At 42.5% G+C, this 18,840-nt stretch overlaps 1 protein-coding gene across 3 annotated transcripts in view; it reads left to right on the forward strand.

The window, feature by feature from the left end:
- Window positions 1-18,840, forward strand: part of dcbld1 (discoidin, CUB and LCCL domain containing 1) — a 160,470-nt gene that overhangs the window by 78,019 nt on the left and 63,611 nt on the right. The gene's annotated exons all lie outside the window — the stretch shown is intronic.

An 18,840-nucleotide genomic window follows, 5' to 3' on the forward strand; every position in this document is an offset into this window, starting at 1 on the left:
CAGACCGCATTTTTTTACCCACATAGTCTGAGGTCATGTTTGCCTTCATGTCCTCCTTGGAGCGCTGAGATAATCTCCAGGGTGCAATCAAGACATGACGATGCAGCCTGTGGGGTCCTGATGTTGCGTCCGACTTGACTCGGAAGTGGGAAGTTCACTTCAGCGTACATCTTTTTTTATGTCGGGAGTAAAGCTTGTCTTTTGTTAACAACAAGCTCGCCAGATAATTAACAGTTATTCCATGAAATTGAGTCATATGAGCTGATGGCTATAAGCCGTTGTAGGTGCATTTGGGTAATTGAGTGATCAATCTCATTAAATCTGAAGGTTAATAATTAAAATTGAATCAGTCTCATTTGAATCGTTTTCAGTGAATCATTTTCATTGAATCAGTCTCATTAATTAATCTCATTAATTAATACCATGGGCGGCACAGTGGTGTAGTGGTTAGCGCTGTCGCCTCACAGCAAGAAGGTCCTGGGTTCGAGCCCCGGGGCCGGCGAGGGCCTTTCTGTGCGGAGTTTGCATGTTCTCCCCGTGTCCGCGTGGGTTTCCTCCGGGTGCTCCGGTTTCCCCCACAGTCCAAAGACATGCAGGTTAGGTTAACTGGTGACTCTAAATTGACCGTAGGTGTGAGTGTGAATGGTTGTCTGTGTCAGCCCTGTGATGACCTGGCGACTTGTCCAGGGTGTACCCCGCCTTTCGCCCGTAGTCAGCTGGGATAGGCTCCAGCTTGCCTGCGACCCTGTAGAAGGATAAAGCGGCTAGAGATAATGAATGAATTAATTAATTAATACCATTAATTTTGGTGCTTAATAATAAATTACCAAACAGCTAAATTATGGTATATTCCAAATTATGATCACTTACCATATTACATAAATCATATGCATCTTTTAGAATTCTTTGGAGATTGGGGACTTCAAAGATATTGGAACACAAATAAACACACAGTTTCAATAATAAATTAATTTATTATAACAAAGAAAAATGGATAATGGCAGCTGAAATATATACAAACAGTGATATGTGTGTGTGAGTGAAAGGCCCTATGGCCTGAGCAGAAGGCTAGCGTGGGATGCTAGCTAGGTATGTTCGTGTGTGTCCACGTGGTGTAGGGATCACCACGTGGGATTTGAGGAAAACAAAGGAATTAGCCTTGTGTGGCTAAGCTAAGACAAAGGGAAGCTAGCTAAGGTGGGTTTGTGAGACACGTGGCCACGTGTGGAGGCCTAGATTAGCCTTGTGTTTAGCTAAGACAAAGGAATGCTAGCTAAGGTGTGTTTGTGTGTGGGGAGAGAGAGAAAGACCTTGTGTGTGGCCTACAAAAAGGATTAGCTCTGGTAGCTAACTCCACGTGTGTTTGTAGAGGAGGAGTTGACCACGTGGTAAGGCCTATGGCCTAGCAAAAGAAAGAAGCTAGCGTGGGATGCTAACTGAGGTGTATTTGTGAGGCCAGGTGAGGCCTGTGACCACGTGTTTGTGTGTGTGTCAGGCCTGGTGACCACGTGTTCGTTTAGGCCTAGATTAACCTCGTGTGGCTAAGCTAAGTCAAAGGGATGCTAGCTAAGTTGTGTTTGTGAGTGGGGGAGGACCGCCACGTGTTTCTAAGACAATACACTTAGCTTTGGATGCTAATGGGACAAATAACAGTACTGAATCCACTGAAACCTTGATAAGGTCAAAATGTGTGATAAGGAAATTAAAGTGTTAGTCAGGAATAAAGAGAAGCATGCACAGCCTATCTATTAAAACAACTGAGAGATTAAAACAAAACAATAAATCAATTCAACACGCTGCGTGTTTACAGTGTAACAAACCGTTCCTGAGGTTAAATTCACACTACTTCAATAAAAGCTAATTCCTAAGACTAGGTTTTGCCCAAAATTTGCCAGTCTTACTTAGTATCTTGCCTCTAGCAAGATTATGAAGAGATGTTCCGAGACTTTGGAGTTTCACCGTTGTGGAGCACGTGAGTCACTTCCCTGAGGCGCAGAGAACTTCCTGGTCCGGCTCGTGGTCGCTCATGATGAAAAGAAAGTCTCTGATTAAACAATGTGCACAGCTTTTGAGTTAAAAAGGATTCAGTCGCTTCTTAACTTTTAATTAACTGCTTTGAGCTGCAGTCGTACGTACTGATAATGAATAAACCGGTTGTAAACTCAAGCTGAGTTTAAAATCGCGCGATCTTAGAGTCTACCGTGGCCAAAGGTAAAAGAAAAGCGCGAAACTCTGATTCTTGAAGAAAAGAAAAGACGTCTTTATCTGGTTTGCTCGGTCAGAGCAAATCTCTCCTTGTGTCCGCAGACCGCTGGTCCCGACGGAAAGAGAAAGAGCGGAAGCGTGTTCCGTTATTTATGCCTTCAGAGAGGAAGTAACGTTGGTGATTCCGCCCCCGCGTGACGCAGGTCAACGCGGAAGTTGGCTGATGGGAAATGTAGTTTCTTAAAGAGACGGGCTGTATTGTACCTACACCGTGTATTACGAGATTGAATGGAATAACTGTTTTATTCTATCCACATGCACTCGATTTTGAGAAACAGAGCATTTTTATTTTTATTTTGCAAATTCAGTAAATAAAACATCCAACAAAGTCATTTCCACTTAGGCGGACTTCTTAAAAACCTATCACTGGCTGCACGAATTGATTTTAGTGTTGTTTTTAGATAGAAACTGGTTCCATCCATCTGTCCATCCGGTCACGTTTTCGTTTCCAGGCCATATCTTTAAAACTACTGACGATATCTTCATGAAACTTTGTATACATATCAAGCAACATGTGAACTGGTGCCTTTTGCTATTTTGGATTTTTGAAAAAAGGTATTTTTCAAATTTTTACGTAAAAAAATAGATTTCGACTTAGTTTCTAAGAGTAGTGTTCGTTTCCGGAGCGTACATCCAAAACTATTCATGATACGGATTTGAAACTTGGTATACATATTAACAAGGTGATCTAGCTGCGCCTTTTCATACTCAGAAATTTGAGAAATTGAAATTTGTCAAATGATTTCAGACTTACCCTGTGTCCGAAATCGCTCCCTACTCACGATATAGTGAGGACGCCATTTTGTAGTGCTGTCCGAAACCTTAGTGAGGATTATTTACACCCTATATAGTGCACTCAAAGTATCCCACAGTGCCTCACGAAAAGTGGTGTACAACGATGGTGACTAACCAAAGCAATATATCCCATCATGCATTGCGGTCGCACTGAAAGAGATCAAATTAAAAGTCTCGAATTTGATTTAATAAAAGGCAGCGACAAAGAAGAAAGTAATCAGCCTTGATTTAAAAAAGAACTGAAAGATGCAGGGACTTTGTATTGATTAATGTGGGAAATACGCTCAGTATACTATGGATTTATCACAAAAATACACGCATGCGTTTATTATTTTGAAAACCCACCAGCCGACTGATCTGGCACGTTTTAATTGTGCGACAGTAATGACGTAAATACCAGCACGACGGAGTAGTGTCCGAAAGTGTTTTTTCGTTTTATCAATGAGCTCACTGTATAGTCCTCTATACAGTAATTCCCTATATAGGGAGTAGTGAGCGATTTCGGATACAGACTTGGTCTCTCAGGTTAGTCTTGGGGGTAGGTTTTGTTTCCGGAGCAGAACTTGAAAACTATGAGTGTTAAGTAATGTATATGTGCCTTTTGATACTAAGAAATGTGAGGACTTTGAATGTTTAGCTCCCCTGGACCAAAGGTCTACTGGGTTTATTATGCCATGAGGTCAATCAGTGCGTTTACATGCACATAGAGAAAATCGAATTTCTGCCGTTGCTCGACTGAAATCGAAGTTCTAAATGCCATGGAAACACCTTAGCTCGGCTGAAATCGAACCGAACTGGATTTCTCGTAATCGAGCTACACAACCTAGATTATGCGATTTTAGCCGAGCTACTTAGTGCATGTATATCCTATCGAGCTACGTATTCGAGCTACTTACTTCAGCGCTGCCCCTTCCGGAAGTGACGAGTGACGAGACCACAAGCGGGAAACACAACAGCCTCGGTCGGCATGACAACGAATCATGACAACGGCATGAATCTTTTCTTTTTGTGGCATTGTTTGCACTGTTAAAATTTAGCTCACTTACTATATCACCAAATACATCTGTACAGCTGTTGCATAGCTGTGAATTGTGTACATAAACAAGTCATTGTATTTGTGTGTGTATATATATATGTCCAACATCTGAAGAATGTCAATAAAAACAAAACAATTGAAATTTTTGTGTGTTTATTAAGACATAAGTTAAATTGTAAGCAAAAAAAAAAAATTTTTTGTAAGCAAAAAATGGACTTTAGAAAAATATACAATTGTGCAAAATAAGTTGTCTTACAAAACAGTGGTCTGCGCAGGACAGTTTGTAGCCATACAGTCTGTTAGAGCAAGCCTAACAGCTTGAGCACGGAACTTGTGAACACGGAACTGCCAGTGTTGCCAGATTGGGCGGTTTTAAGTGCATTTTGGCGGATTTGAACATGTTTTGGGCTGGAAAACGTCAGCAGTATCTGGCAACACTGCTGATAACTTTGTTTATACTCTTGAATAGCTCTTCTTCATGACGACAACCGGAAGTGTACCAACACGATGGGGCGTGTAGCGCCACCTGTGGCTCGGGTGCACAATGTACCTCACACAATAGCTCGATTTCCTTGTGTGCATGTAGGATTGGATTTCTCTGGCACCCCTGCTGGGACCCTTAGCTCGATTACCGACAGCAGCTCGATTTGGATGTGCATGTAAACGCACTGACTGTAAAGAGGTCGGGTTGGTTTCCTGTAGCACAACTTGAAAAATGTGACAAATAATATCTTGAAACTTGGTACACTACCGTTCAAAAGTTTGGGGTCACTTTGAAATGTCCTTATTTTTGAAAGAAAAGCACTGTTCTTTTCAATGAAGATCACTTTAAACTAATCAGAAATCCACTCTATACATTGCTAATGTGGTAAATGACTATTCTAGCTGCAAATGTCTGGTTTTTGGTGCAATATCTACATAGGTGTATAGAGGCCCATTTCCAGCAACTCTCACTCCAGTGTTCTAATGGTACAATGTGTTTGCTCATTGCCTCAGAAGGCTAATGGATGATTAGAAAACCCTTGTACAATCATGTTAGCACAGCTGAAAACAGTTGAGCTCTTTAGAGAAGCTATAAAACTGACCTTCATTTGAGCAGATTGAGTTTCTGGAGTATCACATTTGTGGGGTCGATTAAATGCTCAAAATGGCCAGAAAAATGTCTTGACTATATTTTTTATTCATTTTACAACTTATGGTGGTAAATAAAAGTGTGACTTTTCATGGAAAACACAAAATTGTCTGGGTGACCCCAAACTTTTGAACGGTAGTGTATATAGTTGGTATATAGGGCGGGGGATATACAGTAGATGACTGTCATCTTGTTTATTTTGTAGAAAGTGCCGAGGCATAGAATAGCTTTAGACATTTATTTAATTCTTCCTTGGACATTCGAGTTCTGTAGTTTTCAAACTTCTTTGAGCTTTTGAACCAGTCTAAAAAAAATTCAACAAATTGTAATGCTTAAAGATGAAGAATGTAAACAAACCGGCGAAATGACGGGAGCAATTTGTGAAAAATGCTATAATAATAATAATAATTCTTGAAAAATACAAATAAAAAAGCATTCTTACCTTCAAATAGTTTTATTCCATATTTTGTTGTGCTTTTTTTTGGTATTATTTTGGGATTCTGTTTTCAAGTAGTTTTTTATTTCGCCCTCGGTTGGTTCAGCAACACGCTCTGCCATTGAGTTTTTCTCTCCTCGCGGTACGGGTTGTTTTACAATCAGGGTACGCAAGCTAAAAATCACATTTAACACTTATTATCTTCAATATCAAAAGGCTTGACTAAATAAACTTGGTTGTTTATTGTAGCCCTGTGATAGCTCTATTTACCATGCAAAAACAATCTGGTGATAACGTTATTTTTGGTGAATGTATGGCAATACGTGTCATATTTAGCAAAATTACGCGTGTCATTTAGAAAAAGTGCTTTTTTGACCACAGGTAGCTCCAAAAGCGATGCACTTAAATCATTCTTTATACCATAAAACAAATATTTGGTTCCATATCATTGGAAACATAGTTAAGTTTTAATGTTGAATGCCAGTAAGTTTTCAGACTATTTTGATCAAATTAGTCTGTAATTGTGTCAAAAAAAAGTCCTCTCCGAGACAGCTAATTTTTCAATATAAAATAACATATCTAAGGGTGTTTTCACACCTGGTCCCCTTTAAAGGAACCAGACTCAGTCCTCTTTAAGTGGACCAAAAAGTGGACCAACAGAAAAAGAACTCAGTTCTTTTTGTGTTCACACTGAATTTATTACAAAGAGGACTGGGTTCTCTTTCTGGTCCAGTTAAGCTTTGATGGGGCCTCAGTCCTCTTTCTGTTCACACCAGGTCCTCTAGAGCCCTCAGACCCTCAGTGCACGGAATTCTGGGTAATTTTCTCTTGAATCAAAATGTCTGCTGCCATGCTTGCCCTGCTGTATTCTTTGATCAAAATAGTGCGGATTAAGGAAAATAAATTTATTATATTATATTATATTATTTATAATATAGTTATATTATTGTGGCCGACTCATCAGTCAGTAAGTTCAGAGAACTGTAAAGCGGCTGTGGTAAGTTCCAAAAGGAAGTTGAGTTTCCCTGCTACAGTCACGTGACCAACTACGGCAAACGAAGAAGGTTAAAACTACAGTGAAAAAGGCGAAGTGAACCCGGTGCGCTTTTTGTTCACAATGCGCAGATTAGGCGAACCGTACCGTTGATTTTTAGCGAACCGTACTGAGACCACCTCCTGAGGTGGTCTCAGTTCGGTTCGCTTTAAAGGGGTCTGGGTACGGTTGGAGTGTTCACATATGCGCAAAAAATGCTGAGTCATCGATCTGAGTTCGGTTAGATGGCTGAAAGGGACCAAGTGTGAAAACACCCTAAAATGATTTTCATCCTAAAATGTGGTCAAGATATTGGGACAAATATTAGAGACAGCTAACACAGTTTACAGCCTTATATTTAAAAGCACTATGGAAGTAGTCGATTCTGAATTGTCAAAAAAAAATGTCCTCTCCGAGAATCACTTCATTTGTTTCTCCCAGCCCTGCTTAAAGCGACACTTAATCTTCTTTAACTTGTCCTTCACTTAAAAACTGGTACAAGAACCAGTTTGAATCAGTTTGAATTTTGGACCCCTGTGACACAAACTCTGTACCCTGATTGTAAAACAACCCGTATATGAGCTGATATCCTAGTAGTACAGTAGCCAATCAGAGCGCACGATTGCTCATATCCAGTGAATGTGGATAGAATAACATTAATGATTTTGAGCAGTAAATGTAACATTGTTGTGTGTTTACCAGTTGCTTTAAGGTCAGGGTTATGGCTTTCTTTGCTGTTGAGGAGATGATTTTCCAGAGAAGTACACGTTTCTGGCTGGAAGATTCAGGACCTTGAAGGTTACAATCTGAGTGATTTGGATGTTCACGCTTCAGGGTGACCTTTTGAGCATTGGAATTGTCAAAAGGAGCAAATTGGGAGAAAATGGGGTTTTAAAAAAAACAGTAGGTATTTCTTGGCCTCATTTTTATGTGCTTTTTACACGGGCAGCGGGAACAAGTTGCGCCCACTTTTTCCATCCTGTTTACACATTCGCTTTCTCGGTGGCAAACCACAGGCTCGACAGGTAAACACAAAAGTGCACATGCGCAAATCAGTGCTCAGGAGCTTGTGTTCAGCTTGCTTTATTGTCCTCTCGCTGCTTGTTTCTGTTTAAACACCTGGTGATTCGGCGGTAAATCCAACTTTCACTTCCGCAAAACAAATTCACTTCGAGTGATGTCATTCAGGGAATGAATCGGCTCGTTCCCTGTGTCCGAAATCACTCACTCGTTCACTACTCCTTACTCATTATATAGGGAATTACAACCCCGATTCCAAAAAAGTTGGGACAAAGTACAAATTGTAAATAAAAACGGAATGCAATGATGTGGAAGTTTCAAAATTCCATATTTTATTCAGAATAGAACATAGATGACATATCAAATGTTTAAACTGAGAAAATGTATCATTTAAAGAGAAAAATTAGGTGATTTTAAATTTCATGACAACAACACATCTCAAAAAAGTTGGGACAAGGCCATGTTTACCACTGTGAGACATCCCCTTTTCTCTTTACAACAGTCTGTAAACATCTGGGAACTGAGGAGACAAGTTGCTCAAGTTTAGGGACAGGAATGTTAACCCATTCTTGTCTAATGTAGGATTCTAGTTGCTCAACTGTCTTAGGTCTTTTTTGTCGTATCTTCCGTTTTATGATGCGCCAAATGTTTTCTATGGGTGAAAGATCTGGACTGCAGGCTGGCCAGTTCAGTACCCGGACCCTTCTTCTACGCAGCCATGATGCTGTAATTGATGCAGTATGTGGTTTGGCATTGTCATGTTGGAAAATGCAAGGTCTTCCCTGAAAGAGACGTCGTCTGGATGGGAGCATATGTTGCTCTAGAACCTGGATATACCTTTCAGCATTGATGGTGTCTTTCCAGATGTGTAAGCTGCCCATGCCACATGCACTAATGCAACCCCATACCGTCAGAGATGCAGGCTTCTGAACTGAGCGCTGATAACAACTTGGGTCGTCCTTCTCCTCTTTAGTCCGAATGACACGGCGTCCCTGATTTCCATAAAGAACTTCAAATTTTGATTCGTCTGACCACAGAACAGTTTTCCACTTTGCCACAGTCCATTTTAAATGAGCCTTGGCCCAGAGAAGACGTCTGCGCTTCTGGATCGTGTTTAGATACGGCTTCTTCTTTGAACTATAGAGTTTTAGCTGGCAACGGTGGATGGCACGGTGAATTGTGTTCACAGATAATGTTCTCTGGAAATATTCCTGAGCCCATTTTGTGATTTCCAATACAGAAGCACGCCTGTATGTGATGCAGTGCCGTCTAAGGGCCCGAAGATCACGGGCACCCAGTATGGTTTTCCGGCCTTGACCCTTACGCACAGAGATTCTTCCAGATTCTCTGAATCTTTTGATGATATTATGCACTGTAGATGATGATATGTTCAAACTCTTTGCAATTTTACACTGTCGAACTCCTTTCTGATATTGCTCCACTATTTGTCGGCGCAGAATTAGGGGGATTGGTGATCCTCTTCCCATCTTTACTTCTGAGAGCCGCTGCCACTCCAAGATGCTCTTTTTATACCCAGTCATGTTAATGACCTATTGCCAATTGACCTAATGAGTTGCAATTTGGTCCTCCAGCTGTTCCTTTTTTGTACCTTTAACTTTTCCAGCCTCTTATTGCCCCTGTCCCAACTTTTTTGAGATGTGTTGCTATCATGAAATTTCAAATGAGCCAATATTTGTCATGAAATTTCAAAATGTCTCACTTTCGACATTTGATATGTTGTCTATGTTCTATTGTGAATACAATATCAGTTTTTGAGATTTGTAAATTATTGCATTCCGTTTTTATTTACAATTTGTACTTTGTCCCAACTTTTTTGGAATCGGGGTTGTACTATACAGTGAGCTCATTGATAAAATGAAAAAACGCTTTTGGACACTAGTCCGTCATGCCGGTATTTACGTCATTACTGTCGCACAATTAAAACGTGCCAGATCAGTCCACTGGTGGGTTTTCAAAAATAATAAACACACGCATGTATTTTTGTGATAAATCCATATTATACTGAGCGCATTTCCCACATTAATCAATACAAAGTCCCTGCATCTTTCAGTTCTTTTAAATCAAGGCTGAATACTTTCTTCTTTGCCGCTGCCTTTTATTCAATCAAATTCGAGGCTTTTGATTTGATTTCTTTCAGCTCGAGCGCAGTGCATGATGGGATATATTGCTTGATTAGTGACCATCACTACTTTTCGTGAGGCATTGTGGGATACTTTGAGCCCACTCTATAGAGTGTAATAATTCCCACGATCCATTCGGACAGCACTACAAAATGGCGAACTCGCTATATTGAGGTTTTTCACCCACGTGACCAAGTCATGTGAGGCCGCCATTTTGGACGTCACGGCTCGAATCGGTTTGAATGCGAGGAAGGCGACAAACGAAAAACATAAAAGAAAAAGGAGCGAGATGCAGAAAACACCTTCACTATCCAGCGACGTAGGGCATTTACAGGGCGGGCAGAGGGAGAGGTATTTGCAAAAATTGAGGTTAGCAGGCTTAGAGAACGACGTTTACCTGCTTCCACCAGGATTGTTCACTGACGTACGGAAGTACACGAAGCCCTCGTCTTTACCTGACTTCGGCCCACGTGATCTGTATACCTATGTCGTTAAAAACCCATCGCCATACACAGGTATTGATCTGAAAGCGTATAAGAGTTTGGATGCCTACAAATATTTTGTGTCAGGCTGGGTAACATGCCTACATCAGTGGGTCGTCCCTGGAGCCGGTGGTCGCCATCTTATTACAGCTAAGGTTTGTTCACATTTTCATTTACTTTCGGTCCTCAGGATAAACAAAATGTTATTAAATGTCATTGAAATAACTTCTTAGTCTGTTGAGACATGGCCCGTTATAAATTTGCTGTTACCAGGCAATGACCAAGAACTGTATTATTAGGGTCGGTGTCTGTGTTGTAGCAGTGTACTAGCAGCTAGCTGTTAGCACTAGCTAATGTCAACAACATAGCTAGTATGTTACTGTAGCAATGTTTACGTTCAGTCATTTGGATGACTGTTAAAACCTTTCAGTCTCAAGTTTTTCCTTTACTGTATTTACTAGTTTACTGTAATTATGATCCGGCAGCTATTTACACCGGATCCAGTGTAAATAGCTGCCGGAGCGCGCTCCGGAACCTTGGCCGGAGCACTCCGGGAGCAAGCCGGAGCGCGCTGCTTAATTTGAGGGGGAGCAAGCCGGAGCGCGCTCCGGCAGCTATTTACACTGGATCTGGTGTCTGTAACACGTTTTTTTTTTCAAGCTGGTTCTCCCTCTCTGTCTGCAGCGTTAGTATGTAGCTTGACCTTCAAAATGGCGGACACCGGGGCGTCACGTGACCCTGTGACGTCAGGTGAAAAACCTCAATAGTGAGTAGGGAGCGATTTCGGACGCAGGGTTTGACTTCGATGAATTTTAAATTGGAAAAAGCAAACAATGATCTGCATCTCCTCCCAACCGGATGAGGTTGAGAGCTTTCTTCTTTCGTCCAGTTGTCATGGCGATTGGTTTGGGAGTCGCTTGACTCCATTGTTTTGACAAGGAAAAGCACTCGAGAAGAACTGACCACTGAATTTGCCGCAAAGTGGTCTACGATAGATCACCCAAATGTACGCTACCATGCACACATAAGTCCTCCTACTTTAACATGTTGCCCCCGGAACAAGATTTTCCTGAACAAGTTACACCACCTCGTAAAGTGGAGCAAGCTGCACCTACTGGTGTCACATTTGTTCCGGAACAAATCGTGTTTAGGCAGGCAGTTGCGCTGGGGCAACTTGTTCCGGCGCAAGTTCCCGTGTAAAAGCAGCTTTAGTGATCAGACTGTTTAGCTGGGCGGCACGGTGGTGTAGTGGTTAGCGCTGTCGCCTCACAGCAAGAAGGTCCGGGTTCGAGCCCCGTGGCCGGCGAGGGCCTTTCTGTGTGGAGTTTGCATGTTCTCCCCATGTCCGCGTGGGTTTCCTCCGGGTGCTCCGGTTTCCCCCACAGTCCAAAGACATGCAGGTTAGGTTAACTGGTGACTCTAAATTGACCGTAGGTGTGAATGTGAGTGTGAATGGTTGTCTGTGTCTATGTGTCAGCCCTGTGATGACCTGGCGACTTGTCCAGGGTGTACCCCGCCTTTCGCCCGTAGTCAGCTGGGATAGGCTCCAGCTTGCCTGTGACCCTGTAGAACAGGATAAAGCGGCTACAGATAATGAGATGAGAGATGAGACTGTTTAGCTGGCTTCCCAGCAAAAGGTGTCAAGACTCTTCACACTCACAGGCAGTGTGTGTGTGTGTGTACCTGATTTATCTGACTATGGCTTTTGTTAAAGTGGGTGGAGCTCAGAGCTGTTTGATCACACACGCAAGTTCTGGATGTGGCTACGGCATACGTAAAACAGAAACCGTCAGCGTCGAAGCACCGCATGGTGTTTCAAAATACCTTAATTTATTGTTGAAATGAAACTAGTGTTACTGTTGGAGCTTGTCTTTGTGTAAACACAACTGATCAAAGTCCTGTTCGTCACGCTGAGTCATTAGCGCTGCTCTGGGAGAGCGACTGATACAAACAAAGGTGGTGTGAACGGACTTGTGTAACGATATGGGATTTGCTTCTGCGTTTGAGCATGAAATTTGACCGTTCTGTTTACTGACTTAATATCCATAACTGAACTTTTTCATCTCTCGAGGAGGCTAGCTCTTATCCTGTGCTTCCACCGCATTTATTTACGGTGGTGTTCAAATCGTTTGTGAGTGGGCGTTCCTATCCTTCGTTGACTGCCGGTTGCTATGGTTTCACTGGTATTGCAGCTAGCTATATAAAGGCTATTACACAGTTGCGCAAAGATATGAAGTTTATCTTTGAGTGGCGAATGTATATATTCATGAGTGAGCAACGCGAATCAGGAATTATTCTACATACAGGACACTTTTTCGATGGAATAAAAGCATGTGTTCTATTCGCTTCTAGCTGGTTTCATTCATTTGGTTTGATAGCATGCAATATTGTTAGCATATCGCTTATCCTACATGTATTACGTCACTCTACCCAATGGAGAATGAGCGTTGAATATGGTTTACGATATTACATGACGTCCGTGCTAGCAAGCGACTGTGACAGTTTGTAAACAAACACGGCCGCCAGGTTTGCTTCGTTAAATACGGAAGATTTTGAGAGAATTTTGAAAGAGAAAGACGCGTTGAACACCCGAAAGGAATGTGTGCAGTCGTAGTAATAATAATAATAATAATAATAATAATAATATGGGCTGGCTTTTTTTTCGTGCTATATCAGATGTATTCCATTCAGCTACTCGTCTTCGACTCGTTCAGTATCACGCTAGCTGAATGGAATACATCTGATATACCACTCAACGCCAGCCCATATTTAAATATGTCACTCAGATCTAGGGTTGCCACCCATCCCATAAAATACGGAATCGTCCTTTATTTGGCGGTTAAATCTTGTGTCCCGTATTGAACCGATACGGGACGCGATTTGTTCCGTATTTTCATAAATGTCCAATACACATGTCTGTCTCACACATATCAAGACTAAATCTAACAATAATGAACAAAATAAAACAGGAAATACTCCGTTGCGGGATCTACCCAGGACACAAACCCCTCCACTCTGCGTCACGCTCTGTGCGTCTGTGCCTGGCTGCTTGCATCACTGCGTGTGGCGCTGTCACGGTTGCCTAGAGATAGACAACACACACCGGCGCTGCTCAAAAAACCCGGGCCTTTTAAAAATGTCTGCTGCACCCGGGACTCCACCACGTCCTCAAAAGCGTAAACGCTTACAAAAATACAGACGTGAGTGGGAAGAGGCACATCCTTGACTGGACAGCGTGAGTGGAGACGACTGCAGAGCAAACTGTAAACAGACATATCTGTGAAGATACTCAGTCATCCAGGTACATAGTAATCTGTGGTTGGTAGAAGAGAGCAACTGGACTTGCTTGAAAAGTCTTGAAGACGTTTCGCCTCTCGTCCGAAAGGCATCCTCAGTTCTGTCTGTCTAATAGGGAGTATCAAGTATTTATCCTCTCATGGATCATCATAGAATCCGAATCAGAATGCTGGTGGCTGCATTGTAGGTGGCTGATAAAAGATGTCATAGACACCCACCTCTGTTCAGTGATGGCCGTTCCAGGTTGACAAAAATGAACGATCCTCTCTGGCTAAGATGTCTGCCAGTTTTCTGGAAGTCCTCTCATACTCCTAGCTTGCTAACGCGACTTCAAAGCTCTCCGAGCTATTGGTCTGGCCAAGATATTAAGCCCAACCGTTTCCCAGAGCCCATGGTTGACCCGCCTCCCTGAAATGCCTCAGTTTGCTACTGGTCGAAGCCAGAAAAGGCTGTGACGAAGCTTAAACCAATCACATCACTCTTTCCTCTGACGTATGCGACGTGACGGGGCTAACTGGTAGATTAAACTCTTACCGAAGCCGGTCGGGAGCAAGGCGAAAACGTCCTTCCTTTCAATAAATACCTCCAGGGCTGCTCTTTGCTCCGTTTTCAATGAGAACTTCCCGTTGAATGCTTTCAATACAGCATCTATGCGTAATAGATGCGGAAGCGCGAACGAAGCGCTTCCGGCATAGATTCTGTAAACAATCTATGGCTTCCGGTCGCAGTTCTACTACGTCAGTGCCTTGAACACGCCTCTACCCAGGGCCGTTGGAGATGCTCAAAGTTGATTGGTTCCCGATTTTTCGGGAGCTTGGAAGAGCTGTAGATAGCTTGCCTGGCCAGACTAAGCTCACAACAGGCCCTCGTGTTGCGTCACGCTTAGGATGGGCGGGCCCAGGCTATCATACTCCCACACCAGTCGAAAGGATCTCATCCCAAAGTGCGTAGAAACATATCTGTGAAGATACTCAGTCATCCAGGTACATAGTAATCTGTGGTTGGTAGAAGGGAGCAACTGGACTTGCTTGAAAAGTCTTGAAGACGTTTCGCCTCTCATCCGAAAGGCATCCTCAGTTCTGTCTGACTAATACACTTTGTAATTACACTTTCTGACTGTCTACGCACTTTGGGATGAGTTCCCTTCGACTGGTGCGGGAGTATGAGAGGACTTCCAGAAAACTGGCAGACATCTTAGCCAGAGAGGATCGTTCATTTTTGTCAACCTGGAACGACCATCACTGAACAGAGGTGGGTGTCTAAGGGTGTATTCAGACCAGGATAGTTCGATAGTTCACTTGCTTTGGTCCGAACCAAATGTTTTTTTTTTATTTTTTCATTTTGGTGCGGTTCGCTTTCACACTGTACATTTTAGTAAGCGGACCAAAATCTGTCAACAAAGCCACGCGCCCTGAGGTCGTTCAGCTATTGGTCAGAGACGACACGCGCACAAAGCGTTAAGTTCAAAAGTTCATGGAGGCTTTCCGTGCTGTTATTCTTTTTAATGTCATCAAAGCTATATGTTTTTTCCAGTTTTTACAATTGTGCGATTACTATGCTGTTGTACAAGTAATTTATCAACGACGACGACAAAGGGCAAGGCGGCTACGGAGGATAGCGCTGATGAGCGCACATCATGTTGTGACAGTTCTGGCTCTTCACGCAATAGATGAATTTCTTTTTTGCGTCGCTAGTACCGCCACTTTTTGAAAGAATGTCCCTGATTTTAATGTAGGTCTGACGGAGTTTCTTCACTTTTAGCCGACATTGTTCTGGGGAGCGCGTGAACCCCTTCTCCTTCATTTTCTCACTGAATACAGCAAACACGTCGGCATTTTTGTGTGTTCTCTCCAAAAGCTCAGATATGTGGACATCTGCCCATATATCCACAAGGGCACGCGTTTCTTCCTCGGCCCACGTTTGCCCCCTACTCATTTTTTGTACTCTGTAGTCTAGCCTACCACTGGTCTGAATGACTGAACGACTGTTGTAAGGTTCCCTTGACAACCGAAACAGTGTTTGCACTTTGCGGTGGAGTGTCAAGACTCTGTTTCCCATAATGCTCGACAAACGACGGAAGCTCCCGAGGTACAAAAAAGCAAAACTGTCAGATTAGGTCCGGTCTGCTTTCACACCTCCAAAAGATCCGCACCAGGGTTCCTTTGGTCCGGACCGAGTCCGACCTTGCAGCTCGGTCTCGGTCCGCTTGTTTGGTCCGGACCAGAGTTCGGTGGTTTGTATTCAGACCAACCCAAAAGGTCCGGACCATGGGAAATTTGGTTCGTTTGGTCCGGACCAAACAACGTAGGTGTGAATACGCCATAAGACATCTATCAGCCACCTACAATGCAGCCATCAGCATTCTGATTCGGATTCTATGATGATCCATGAGAGGATAAATACTTGATACTCCCTATTAGACAGACAGAACTGAGGAAGCCTTTCGGATGAGAGGCGAAACGTCTTCAAGAATCTTGTTAGTTTTTTCTTTTTTATCAGACATCTAATTTTTTAGGTTTGTTTACCTGACATGTTTCGACGTACGACTGTCGTCTTCCTCAGAGTGTCACCGGATGTTATTGGTGACGCATCTTTTATCAGCTGATGTTTCCGAAGGCGTGGCCTTCCTGTCTGGATTGACAGGTCGGTCACGCCTTCTACTGTCAGTTCGTCCCCTGCAAGATGGCACTCCAGGTATGGGAGAGCATGTATGCTCCCTCATCCCGGTTGATGGTCCTCGGACTTTGCTTACGGATCTCCATGGCCTCCCTGATCCAGCGCTGATGTTTATTATCTTCTGTGCGGATGACTCTGGCATTCCCCCAGTCCATAATATGATTTTCCCTTTTGCAGTGATCTGCTATGGCTGACTTATAATTTTCCTGTTGTGCCTTTTCTTTTATTGTTCGGGTTTGTCTTGTAGCTGTCTCCTTTTCGCACTCTTTCTTATGTTCATTTTTTCTTGTGTTGAAGCTCCTTCCTGTCTCCCCGATGTAAGTTTTATTGCATAATTGGCATGGAATCTCATATATGGTGTTGCATCTGTTGTCCGGATGTATTCTGTCTTTGGGATGAACCAGGATCTGACGGAGTGTTGTGTGTGGTTTGACAGGTGTGTTAAAGTTGTGTTTCCTCATTGCTCTTTGAATGCGTTCCGTTATTCCTCTGATGTATGGTAATGTCACTACTCCCCTGTGTTCTTGTTTGTTGGTTTGTTTTTTCTCTTTCTTCTGTGTTTTATTGTTTTTGACCTGTTCCTCCCCTTTGGATATTGCCCATTGTGGATATTGACATGCCTTCAGTGCGTGTTGTATATGTTGTTCTTCCTGTTCTTTGTCCTGTGGATCTGTAATTATTGCTGCGCGTTCATGTAATGTTCTGACTACTGATATTTTGTGCATTATGGGGTGTTCGGAAGTCCAGTTTAAATATTGGTCGGTGTGTGTGGGTTTCCTGTGTACTTTTATTTTGATGTCCCCCTCTTCTGTGTGATGTATTTTTAAATCCAGAAATGCTATTGACTGCTCCGTTTCCTCTTCATGTGTGAATTCTAGTGGTACGCCAAAGAATCTCTTAATTAAATATACATTTAAAAAAAAAATTTTAATACTATCCATAATATCCGAATGGATGAAAATATCTTATCAACCGATGACAAGAAAATGAAAGGAGATACAAATTAAGTTAATAATTTAAAAAAGTTTGCAAGTGCTTCTGGGTAGCCATACGTAGCGTACGTACGCATTCCCGCCGGTTCCGCTGACAGACGGTTATCCGCCATTGGTAGACTAGGCTGTGATGGGAAAAGGTGGAGGTGGCTTTGCTAATTATGACGAGTACGACAAAATTACTGTCGTGGCTTAAATCCGCGAATGCGAGCGTGGATCAGGAGAGAGGGAGAACTGAAGAGGACGTGTGTGAGCCGAGTACAGATGCTAACAACAGTGGCAAAACCAGCCCCAGAACTGCTAGCAAACAGCAGAAACCAGTGAGGAGGAAGTCTGACGAAAAATACATAAAACTGGGATTCATTTGGAGCGGGACAGAGGAGCCGCCCAGGCCGCAGTGTGTTGTATGCGGGGACGTTCTGAGCAATGAGTCCATGAAACCGTCGCATCTCAAACGGCATCTTACAACCAAACACACAGCACTAAAGGACAAACCAATGGATTTTTTTTACGAAAACGTGATGAACTGAAGCAGTCCAAGTCCACCATTCTGTCCTATGGTACACCCGTAGCCAAAGCACAGGAAACTTCATATCGTGCCAGCCTCCTGATCGCCAGAGCCGGTAAGCCGCACACAATCGGGGAACTGCTGTGTTTGCCATTAGCCAAAGAGATGACACGTATCATGTGTGGAGAGAAAGCTGCCAGAGAGTTAAACTTGGTGCCGCTTTCAAATGACACCGTGTCAAGGAGAATAAACGACATGGCTGACGATGTTAAAAAGACACTGATTGAGCGCATTAAGAACAGTAGATATTTTGCCATACAGCTTGATTTATTTTAGTACAATGTTTATTTCACTTTTATGTGCAATTCATTTTATTTGATTCATTATTTAAGTACAGTGTTTTATTTTCCTATATTTAAACACAGTGTTACTGTTCAAAGTACTGTGCGTAATGTTACAGTGGCCAACAATATTAAATATACTTGTTAAATAAAACCTCCGCCTTGTTTTTAATGAATACTTAGACCTGCTACGCTACTGTATTTTAATGTTGGTCATTATGGTGGTACTTGGAGAGCCAAGTATTTTCTGAGGTGGTACTTGGTGAAAAAAGTTTGAGAACCACTGGTCTATAGTATTGAGATGGTCGGTAAGTTGTTGAGTGTATCCCCTCTTTACTTTTTCCAATATGTCGTCCACATAACGTTTCCAGAGTGTTGGTCTGTATTCCTAAAACCTAAAAAATTAGATGTCTGATAAAAAAGAAAAAACCTAACAATATTCAATATAAGACATAATGAACGTAATCGAAAGAAAAAAGGTCTTCAAGAATCTTCAAGCAAGTCCAGTTGCGCTCTTCTACCAACCACAGATTGTAAACAGACATACGTTTGTTGTGTTTTTGTTGTTTTTTGTTCTCTTTTTTCTTCTCTAAGTAAAAATGTCCCCAAGGTTCACAAAGAGAGTCCCTACACCAAGAACAGTTATGCACTTACATTTACAGTGATATTAAGGCCGAATCCCATTT

Source organism: Neoarius graeffei, chromosome 3 (genome assembly GCF_027579695.1).
Source record: "Neoarius graeffei isolate fNeoGra1 chromosome 3, fNeoGra1.pri, whole genome shotgun sequence".
Classification (NCBI taxonomy): domain Eukaryota; kingdom Metazoa; phylum Chordata; class Actinopteri; order Siluriformes; family Ariidae; genus Neoarius; species Neoarius graeffei.